The following is a 9,792-nucleotide window of genomic DNA, read 5'->3' as shown; positions in this document are numbered from 1 at the left end:
TTGGACAATGAACCACATGTTCAGATGTTTGAGCCTACCAGTAACCCCAAGGCAGAAAGATGAGGCTTTCTACTTCCACAAAAATTTCTAGCCTCAGAAATCCTATAAAGGGTCACTTTGAGTTGGTACCAACTGGATGGCATTTAACACCAATAACAATCCACTTATATTTCCTTCATCATATCTTAGTTTCAGTTTTCCCAAGGCAGTCCTGGTTTACAGCTGTTATCCTGGAATAATTATTAATAGTGTACACACTATGGAATGAAACATGGATACAGTTTGCAAAATATTGAACCTGGGCATAATTCATTTCCATTTTATTCATTAGTCTTATCATCAAGAATTCCATCCTTAACTTTCTAGTATTCACTCCATCTCTTCATCTTTTCATTTATTCCTTCTACAAAGTTGTATTGGGTACTTTTGTTATAGTTGTTACATGCCATCGAGTTGGTTCTGACCCATAGAGACCCTGTATAGAGTTTCCAAGAAGTAGCTAGTGAGCTTGAACTGCCGACCTTGAGGTTCAAACTGACTTTGTAGTCCAGCGCATTAACCCACAGTGCCACACCAAGACTCCATTGGATACTTTAGGTTCCAGATATTTTATTAACTACTAGTGACTTTTTGTGATTATCCAAACACACCACCATTAACTAAAACATGTCATGTGAAGGAACACTAAAGATGAAACTTCATATTCATAAACCCTCCAACATAGGAAAAATGCACAGTTGAAAGGTAAGGGGATGTTCTCACAGAGTCTTTTTCAGCCTAGCGATTCCATACTCAGCATTTTCTTTTCCAAAATTCCATTTGCCTGGGGCAATTTCACAATTAGAACACATTCATGAAGTTTCTATTAAGTATAAAGATATATTCTACTCAGAGGAAACAAGATTTATGTCCCCAAAAGGACAGTTTTGTCCTAAACTTTAAATCTAGTTCTAAGTGAGGAAAAAATAATGCAACTTATATTTTCTGTAATGCTGAAAATTGACACCCTAAATTCTTCAAAAAAGAAGATTGGCGTCATTGTTTAACTTAAAATTCATTGTTTAACTTAAAATATGACTTCATGTCCTGTATCTAAATACAGGCTATATTGTCCATTTTTTGCATAAATGTTGCAATCCAAAAATGTTCTCATGTTGCATTTGAGGTTTGCAAAAACTGTTTGAATTCAGGAATAGGCACATTTTTTCAATCCTGGTGGGAATTAATTGGATGAAACAGGAGTCTTTCTGCAGCCTTATTGGCCTTGATTATAGGGCAAAACGAGTCTGGGAGTAGAAAGGATGGAGAAAAACAAAATCTCAAACCCAAGAAAAACCATAGCAAGCACTCAATAGGAAATAAATTATATTGAATCCAATATCCTCCAAATGTCTGCAAACAAAATGATCATTTTCTACCTTCTACATAAGCCATTAATCATTGTTGTGACCTTGTAATAAGAAAGTGCTAAGCTTAGAGAAAACTTCACCATATAATATACTTTCTGTATTGCAGCATGTCAGGCTCATTTAATATATTTCAATTTCCTGTATGTTTACTTATTGCTTTTGGAAAAGAAAAAAATGTTTATATAAACATTCTTAGATGGGATAGTTTGCTTGTGCAAATTTGACAAAGCTCTTCCTTCTCACATTGGAGAAAAGAAAGCTCATATCAAAGTCACACTCTAGTGGGAGATCCAACACCTAGCATTTGTAATCAGATGGACATGGGTTCAAATGCTAGCTTGGCTGCTTGCTACCAGTATAACGTTAGGCAGGTAGCTCTACCACTTTGAATCTCAGTTTCCTTGCCTGTAAAATGAAAATGAAAGCAGAGAATACCAGAAATAAGTTTACCTGTGTTTTACTGACTATTCAAAGGCATGTGACTATGTGGATCATAACAAACAATGGTTAACAGGTTAACACTGTGAAGAATGGGAATTCTAGAACACTTGAGTGTGTTCATGTGGAACCTGTACATAGACCAAGAGGCAGTCTTTCAAACTGAACAAGAATATATTACCTGGTTTAAAAGCAAAAAAGGTATGTATTTTAAGTAAATAATTCAAGAAACTGGACTATATGAAGAACACTGCATCAGGATTGGAAGAAGATTTATTAACAACCTGTAATATGCAAATCACACAACCTTGCTTGCTGCAAGTAAAGAGGACTTGAAGCAATTACTAATGAAGATCAGAGACTACAATACAGCCTGCAAGATGGACTATATTTCAACATAAAGAAAACAAAAATCCTCATAACTAGATCCATAAGCAATATCATGATAAACAGAGAAAATATTGAAGTTATCAAGTATTTAATTTTACTTTGATCCACAATCAACATTCATGGAATCAGCAGTCAAGACATAAAAGAATATATTGAATTGGGCTATTCTGATACAAAAGACCTCTCTCTTTAAGAAGTCCTGGTGCGGTGCTGCAGGATAATGCACTGGACTGCAAGGTCACTTTGAACCCAAAGGTCAACAATTTAAATTTACCATCTGCTTCTCGGAAACCCTATACAGGGTAGCTATGAGTTGCATCTGACTCAATGACACTTAACAACAACAACAACAAAATGTTATAAAGCAAAGATGTAAGTTTGAGAACTCAAGTGCACCTTGCCTAAGCCATGGTATCTTCATCCACCTCATAAGCATGTGAAAACTGGACAATGAATAAGAAAAATTGAAGAAGAATTGAGGCCTTTGAATTAAGGGGTTGCTGAAGAATGCTGAATACACCACGGACTGCCAGAAGAATAAATTAATCTGTGTTGGGTGAAGGACAGTTAGAATGCTCCTTAGAAGTGAGGATGGCAAGACTTTGTTTTACATACTTTGGACATCCTGCCAGGAGGAACCAGTCCCTAAAGAAGGGCATCCTGCTTGCTAAAGTAGGTCAGTGAAAAGGAAGAAGACTCTTCATGAAACAGATTGACACAGTAGCAGCAGCAATGGGCTCAAACGTAATGATTGTGAGGCTGGTGCAGACTCAGGAAGTGTTTTTGTTCTATTGTACATTGGGTCGAAATGAGTCAGAGCTGACTCAACAGCACCTAACAACAACAACAACAATATTCCATAAGTAGGCTCAAGAATGAAATGAAATAATCCATGAAAAAACACTGCCAAACAGGTAGAAAGCACCTGAAAATTAGTGCTGTATTATCAATCACTTTTGTAACTGTGGAGATGTTCCCAAACCTAATAATAATAATAATAAAAAAAAAACCTACTGCCATGGTTTTTTTCCAACTCATAGCAACATTATATGATAGAGTAGGATGCCCCATAGGGTTGCCAAAGCTATAATCTTTAAGGGAGCAGACTGCCACACATTTCTCCCACAGAGCAACTGGTGGATTTATGGTTAGCAGTCAAGTACTTAATTACTGCATCACCAGGGCTCCTTACTCAATTCTAGTATGTGCTCAAAGTAGATGCCAAAATGGTCTTCATCCAAATTCCCTTGCTACAGATTTGCTTTGCTGAGTTACTATCCTCTGTGGAAATGTCCTTTCAAGTAGGAATGCACAGAAGCACAGCTTTGAATAGCCACAATCCAAGTCACTTAAAACATGAGCAAAGCCAGCTTCTCTTACTTCCCTTGACAAAGTGAGCTTCAGGAACACTTCCTGAGGTCCTTTATGGCCATGTCAGCTGTAGAGGCAGTGGGGTGGGGGTGGGGAGTGGGAGGCAGGGATGGGGGACAGTGCATAAATAGCAGTAGTTGATGTTGTTGTTACATGTCATCCATTTGATACCTCTTCATAGTGACTTTATGTATAACAGAACACTGCTAGGTCCTATACCATCCTCCCAATCTTTGTTAAACTTGAGCCCAATCCATTTCATTGGGTATCTTCTTCTTTTTTGCTGAACTTCAACTTTACCTAGCATGATGTCCTTCTCCAGGAACTTATCCCTCCTGATAATATATCTGAAGTATGAGAGACGAAATCTCACCATCCTAGCTTCTAAGGAGCATTCTGGCTGTACTTCTTCCAACATAGATTTTTTTGTTCTAAGCAAGGCACTTTCAATATTTTTCTCCAACACCATAACTCAAATGTATCAAATCTATGGTCTTCCTTACTATCCAACTTTCACATGCATGTTGTGGTGGTGGTAGTGGTGTGCCGTGGAGTCGGTTCCAACTCATAGTGACCCTGTATAGGGTTTCTGAGGGTGTAAATATTTACAGGAGCAGAAAGCCTCATCTTTCTCCCACAGAACAGCTGGTAGTTTCAAACTGCTGACCATGAGATCAGCAGCCTGATTTGTAACACACTACACTTCTAGAGCTCCTTCACATGCCTATTGAAAATAGCTTGGGCTAGGTGCACCTTAGTCCTCAAACTGACATCTTTACTCTTGAACACTTTAAAGATGTCTTGTGCAGCAGAATAAGTAGCAGGGGTCTATTTATTTTCTAAGTTCTCCATTGCAAGAACATCATCCACCAGAGCAAAAATATATTTAATGAGTGCCTACCTTATAGAGTGGGGTCATGGTATGGTGCTGTAGGATAAGCAGTGGACTGCTAACCACAAGGTCAGTGGTTCAAACTCATCAACCACTCCTTGGACATCCTACACAGGGTTGCTATGAATCAGAACCAACTCGACGACACTTAGCAATAACCTTGTAGGATAGAGTCATGGTGTGGCGCTATAGGATAAGCACTGGACTGCTAACCACAAGGTCGGTGGTTCAAACACACCAGCTGCTCCTCAGAAACCCTGGACAAGGTTGCTATAAATCAGAACCAACTCGACAGCACTTAACAACAATAACAACCTTGTCGGATAGGGTAAGATTGCAGAATGCCCCGTGTGCCGGGGGTTTCCCTCGACATAGTTGTCACAAGTGTTTGGTTCACGAGGAGGGGAGATCCAGCGGCGATAGGGATAGCGAAAGAATACACAGACAAACAGAAGAAGGGAGACAATGAGGCACCCCAAAGCCAGGGTTGATACATCACTGGTGGGCAGGCTTGGGACTACAGGCATCATGGCCTCTGCAGGCAGCGACTTACTGCCCTGCAATCCTTACTACATGCCTTCCAACCAGCAATGCACCGCAATCTTTACTCCATGCCTCCCAACCACCTTCCCCACCCCCACCCCCTCACACACACACTGCAGTGTAGTCCTAAGAAAGTGTTGACCCTGAGATAGGATTCCTATGCAAGTGATTTATTGGGAAAGTGCTTCCAAGGGAGACCAAACAAAAGTGGGAAAAGCAGGACAGAAGAAAGAGCAAGTCACACAGAGTTGAAATTTCAGGAAAAATCTCAGTTTCTTCCTGATCCAGAGATGGCGCTCTGGAGGGTAAATTATATCTAGAATTTATTTCAACAGGAGGCAAGAAAAGTGGACTTTCATATTTCTGACCATGACTATGGGTTTCCCCAGGGGGATATATACTCCCAGGATCTATGTTCAAGTGAGGATACTTCAAACAATGCCGTTGGTGTTAGTCATGCAAAACAGCACGCAGAATCTGGTACTGAACACAAACTGGTTGAAGGGACCCAAAGGGAATTTGAGCCGGGAGTCCTACAGTATCTGCCATAGCTTACTTCCCTACTAAACTGTGGAAGGTATTGGACAACAGTGGTAAGGAGAAACCTTGATCAGTACGTTTTTTAATCTGAAATCTAATGGATTTTAAAAAGATTTTATCTTATGGATGAACCTGTATTTATTTATCTTTGTTACTCCTAAATACAGGGGGTTTTGAGCATACATCTACATTTTCTTTTACCATCTCTGAAAATCTGTCATCTCTGCAGGGATCTCATTTGCACATATATCAGGTCAAGCAACAGCATCTTTTGTCTGACCCTCTATTCTGATTGGCAGTATTTATTCTGATTGGCAGTTTGCCACATATTGGAACCGCATATTGATTTTTTTTTTTTTTTTAAATAGCTGTACACAAGTACTTAAAAGCCAAAACATGCCTAGCAACTCAGAAACTGACAGGCTGTGAAATGGTTGCTTAAGGAACTGCCCACCATCCTGAACTCACTTGAAAGCTGATGTTACACAAACAGCAAAATGGTCTCTGTGTGCTTGTCATTTTTCTAAAAGGAACTGTAAGGGTTACAGTTTAATTCTGACTAGTCATCTTCTTTGGGTAAGGAATGACTGGTTATCAGGCAGAGGTATGAAATAGAAAGAATTGGTTCATCATTTTCCTCTTCCTAAACCACACACACAAAGAGCCTCCTTCTCGGCCCACCTGTGCACTCCACTCTGGCATTCACTGAGAAGCTTACCTATAGCCCACTCCAACTCAGAACTCAAATAAGTAGTGGCTCTCCACTGATGGTAATGTGCCGCCCAAGAAACAACTGGCAAATGTCTGAAGATATTTTTGGTTACAACTGGGAGAAGGTGCTATTGGCATCTGGTTGATAGAAGCCAAGGGTGCTGCTAAACATCCTACAATGTCCAGGACAATGTTTTCTTTCTCAAAACAAAAACAAAGAACAAAACAGAAAGGGGCAAGGGAGATTGACCATTTATCTTTCAATTTCCATCTGTCGTTTTTTGAATACTCCTATCCAAGAATGTTAACTTGCTGGCATTTTGAGTCTGCCCTGTGAGAACCAAAAGAAAGTCTTCAGGAGAATGGTGAGGGCTGAGTAGTATGGGTAGGAGACCAACTGCTGGGCTGATCCTCTAAAGAAACATTCACGGGTATATTTGTTCAGTTCCTTCTTCTGAAGAGGATGCCTTTGTCCAAAAAAAGTAATTCTAATTATGGTTAAAGAAGCTGTCCCAGAAGACAGCGAGAGTGATATATTATAGTTAGTCACATCTTGTTAGAGCATGGAGTTGGAAGGAATCTTAAAAAGCATGTGCTCCAACTCTGCATCAGTGAATGAATATCCACACCCCAAGACATAATCATCTAGTTGTTGCTTGAATACACTGCCAGTGCCCAGAAATACATTATCTCATGAGGGCTACCCATTTTATTTTTAGAGTGTGATGTAGCGAAAAGAGAATCACTTGGGAGCCAAGGCAACCTGATTTTAATATCTGTGTAATATTGGTTCTGTTACTTAATAGCTGTGTAACATTGGACACGTTACTTAACCTCCCTGAGTTTTAATCTCCTTAGCAATAAGATATCAGCAAGATTATTTACCTCGGAAGATTAAATCATATAAGGAATTTAGCACAACTTCTGACACATAGTAGGTGCTCAAGAAATATTAACCACCCTCAGTCCTTTTCCTTCTCCAGCCTCTCGAATCTCATGTGTCAGAAAGCTACTTTCATCCCAGTAAGTCTTTCATTCTAGTTCTAAATTAAAACAGAATCTGAAATAAGTCCAGGTCCCGAGTGGGTCAAAGTCACTAAAGTAAGCGTTAACTTGGGTTTCGGCTGGGCAGAGGGAGAGCGCACAAAACAAGTATACATGGGCGTTTAGTTAAAACATGTTGAAGGGAAAAGAAGAAAACCAGGATATCTCAGTATGAATCCGCCCAGCTAGATCAGATGCCGATGATGAAGGAGCTTCATTTCCAGACCATACTCCTAGTGAAAATGACTCAATAGAGTCTCCGCAAAGAAACCTATTTTACCAGTTTATGAATGAAAACAGTGATGGAGATTACTGTTAGGCACCTCCGGAGAAATAACATCAGAAGAGCTACAGCAGTGGTTAGACCGTATGTAGGAACAACTAGCATCTCAATGTAACTTGAGAAATTAGTGAAATGAAGCAAACCCCAAAGACTTCGAAGTCCGCCAGGAATGCTCAAACTCTCCACTGTTTGTTCGATTCACAGCTCTCCATGTTTGGTTCCCATTTTGTCCACTTCGAATGGCGGATTCGGAAGTCCGCCAAGAACTTCTTTTTGTCGTACCGGAAATGCCCCTCGAAGTGGACAAAATGGGAACCAAATTTGGAGAGCTGTGAATCGAACAAACACAAACAATGGAGAGTTTTGTTTCAGTCTGGAAATCCACATTAATAGAAGATTTGAAATTCTCATCGAAGAAGATATGGGCACTCCACTCACGGATATTAGTAATGATCATGAGAGAAATGTGTCTCCGAGATCAAGTAGCCCTGTGGCTAGCCGATAAAGAAGCCAAACTTCTTTATCAGAGGGAGGAGTTCTAGCATTACAAAGATTAGGCGAAGCTCAGGGGAGCAGAACCCAGTAGACACATTTTACTCCACATTTGGGAGATTACGGAGTGGGGTGAGGGGCCCAGTTGGCCTTCCCAGGACTCGAGCCCCCCATGATCACACAAACCAGACCGAGGATAGTGAACGCAGACAGAGGGAGGGCTAGCACATGTGTGGGAGAACGTGGCTAGAACTAATGTCACCGTGAGAAATTTAAACCAAAGATTAGAGCCAATAAGGTTATGGTTTTCTTTCCATAGTTGAAGCCGTTCCCCAATTCAGATATGGAATGGCGCTGTTCACTGTAATTCCCAGAGGGAAAGCAGGCCTTCCCAGCACATGATTAGGTCTGTTAGGAGAGGTCTAATTCCTGTCTTCTCAGTGCAAGAATGGAGGTACCCCATTCACCCCATTCTCTAAGACTAGTATCCAGAATAACTGGAGGAAGGAGACCAGTCCAGCAGCCAGGACCTCAGCCTGTGTTAGGCTCAGGCCTAGCAAACAATGGATGGCATAGACAATGACTCCCCAGTGGCACTTAGTGATGACTCAAGCCTCGCCTTTGTTGTTTGTGTTGCGTGAACCAGGATGAAAACAAACAGATGACAGTTTGAACTGTCATATGTGTAGAATTCAAAATGCAAATGTTCAGGTATCTCAAAGTACAGGAAAGTTAATATTGCTAGAACCAAACAACCTTGAAAATGTACTTATTTTGGTAATTTTGTCATGCGCTTTTGTGTCTGCAAAATCCATTGTTGCGTAGGGACCATGCCCCTGCCCAGCGCAGGACCGCCAGGAATCACCGCCTTCCTCCCACATCCGCCACTGGTTCCTGGCCAGAAGCTGAGCACCGCGCCACGCTGTGTAGGAAGATGTCGGGATCGGTGGATGACAATGATGCCGTAGAGAAACTGGACGGTGGGCAGTTAAAGAACTCTTTGAGGTCTCCAATTCCGGCGGACAAATACGTTACACAGCTGCTAGTTCCATTTTGTGGACATATTAAAGGTGGTATCAAGCCAGGTAAGAAGGTGTTAGTGATGGGCATCGTAGACGCCAAACCAAAGAGCTTTACATTCAGCTTGACCTGTGGTGATTCGGAATATCCTCCTGCAGATGTAGCAATTGAACTCAAAGCTGTGTTCACAGACAAGCAACTACTTAGAAATTCTTGTGTGTCTGGGAAGAAGGGTGAAGAGCAGTCAGCAATCCCTTATTTTCCATTCATCCCGGATCAGCCTTTCAAACTTGAAATTCACTGTGAGCAGCAGCGGTTCAAAGTGTTTGTAGATGGACGCCAACTTTTTTATTTTTTCCACCGCATCCCAACATTATCTGCAATTGACACCATAAAGATAAGCGGGGACCTCCAAATCACTAAGCTTGGCTGATGTTTAAACCATCTCGAATTCAAATAGGATCAGGTGCAACAACTACCTGACTATTAGCCTGGAAGAACTGTCCTAGCAAGATCTTGAGACTTAAGGCACAAACAAAAGGCAGACTTAACTGTATCTTCCATCTGTGCAGTTTACAGCCAATATGTTAGCTTCAACTGTGGTCAGCTCTTAGGAAGAAAGCTGTTGGGACAAAGCCATTATCCACAGAACAACAACA

General features: G+C 41.0%; 2 pseudogenes; both read left to right on the top strand.

The window, feature by feature from the left end:
* Window positions 1-5,481: 5,481 nt before the first annotated feature.
* LOC102821688 lies at window positions 5,482-8,592 on the top strand (annotated as a pseudogene).
* Window positions 8,593-9,047: 455 nt separating this feature from the next.
* Window positions 9,048-9,566, top strand: LOC102824092 (annotated as a pseudogene).
* The last annotated feature ends 226 nt before the right edge of the window (window positions 9,567-9,792 follow it).

This window comes from Chrysochloris asiatica, unplaced genomic scaffold (assembly GCF_000296735.1).
Source record: "Chrysochloris asiatica unplaced genomic scaffold, ChrAsi1.0 scaffold00062, whole genome shotgun sequence".
NCBI lineage: Eukaryota > Metazoa > Chordata > Mammalia > Afrosoricida > Chrysochloridae > Chrysochloris > Chrysochloris asiatica.
This window is presented reverse-complemented; position numbering and strand designations above follow the sequence as displayed.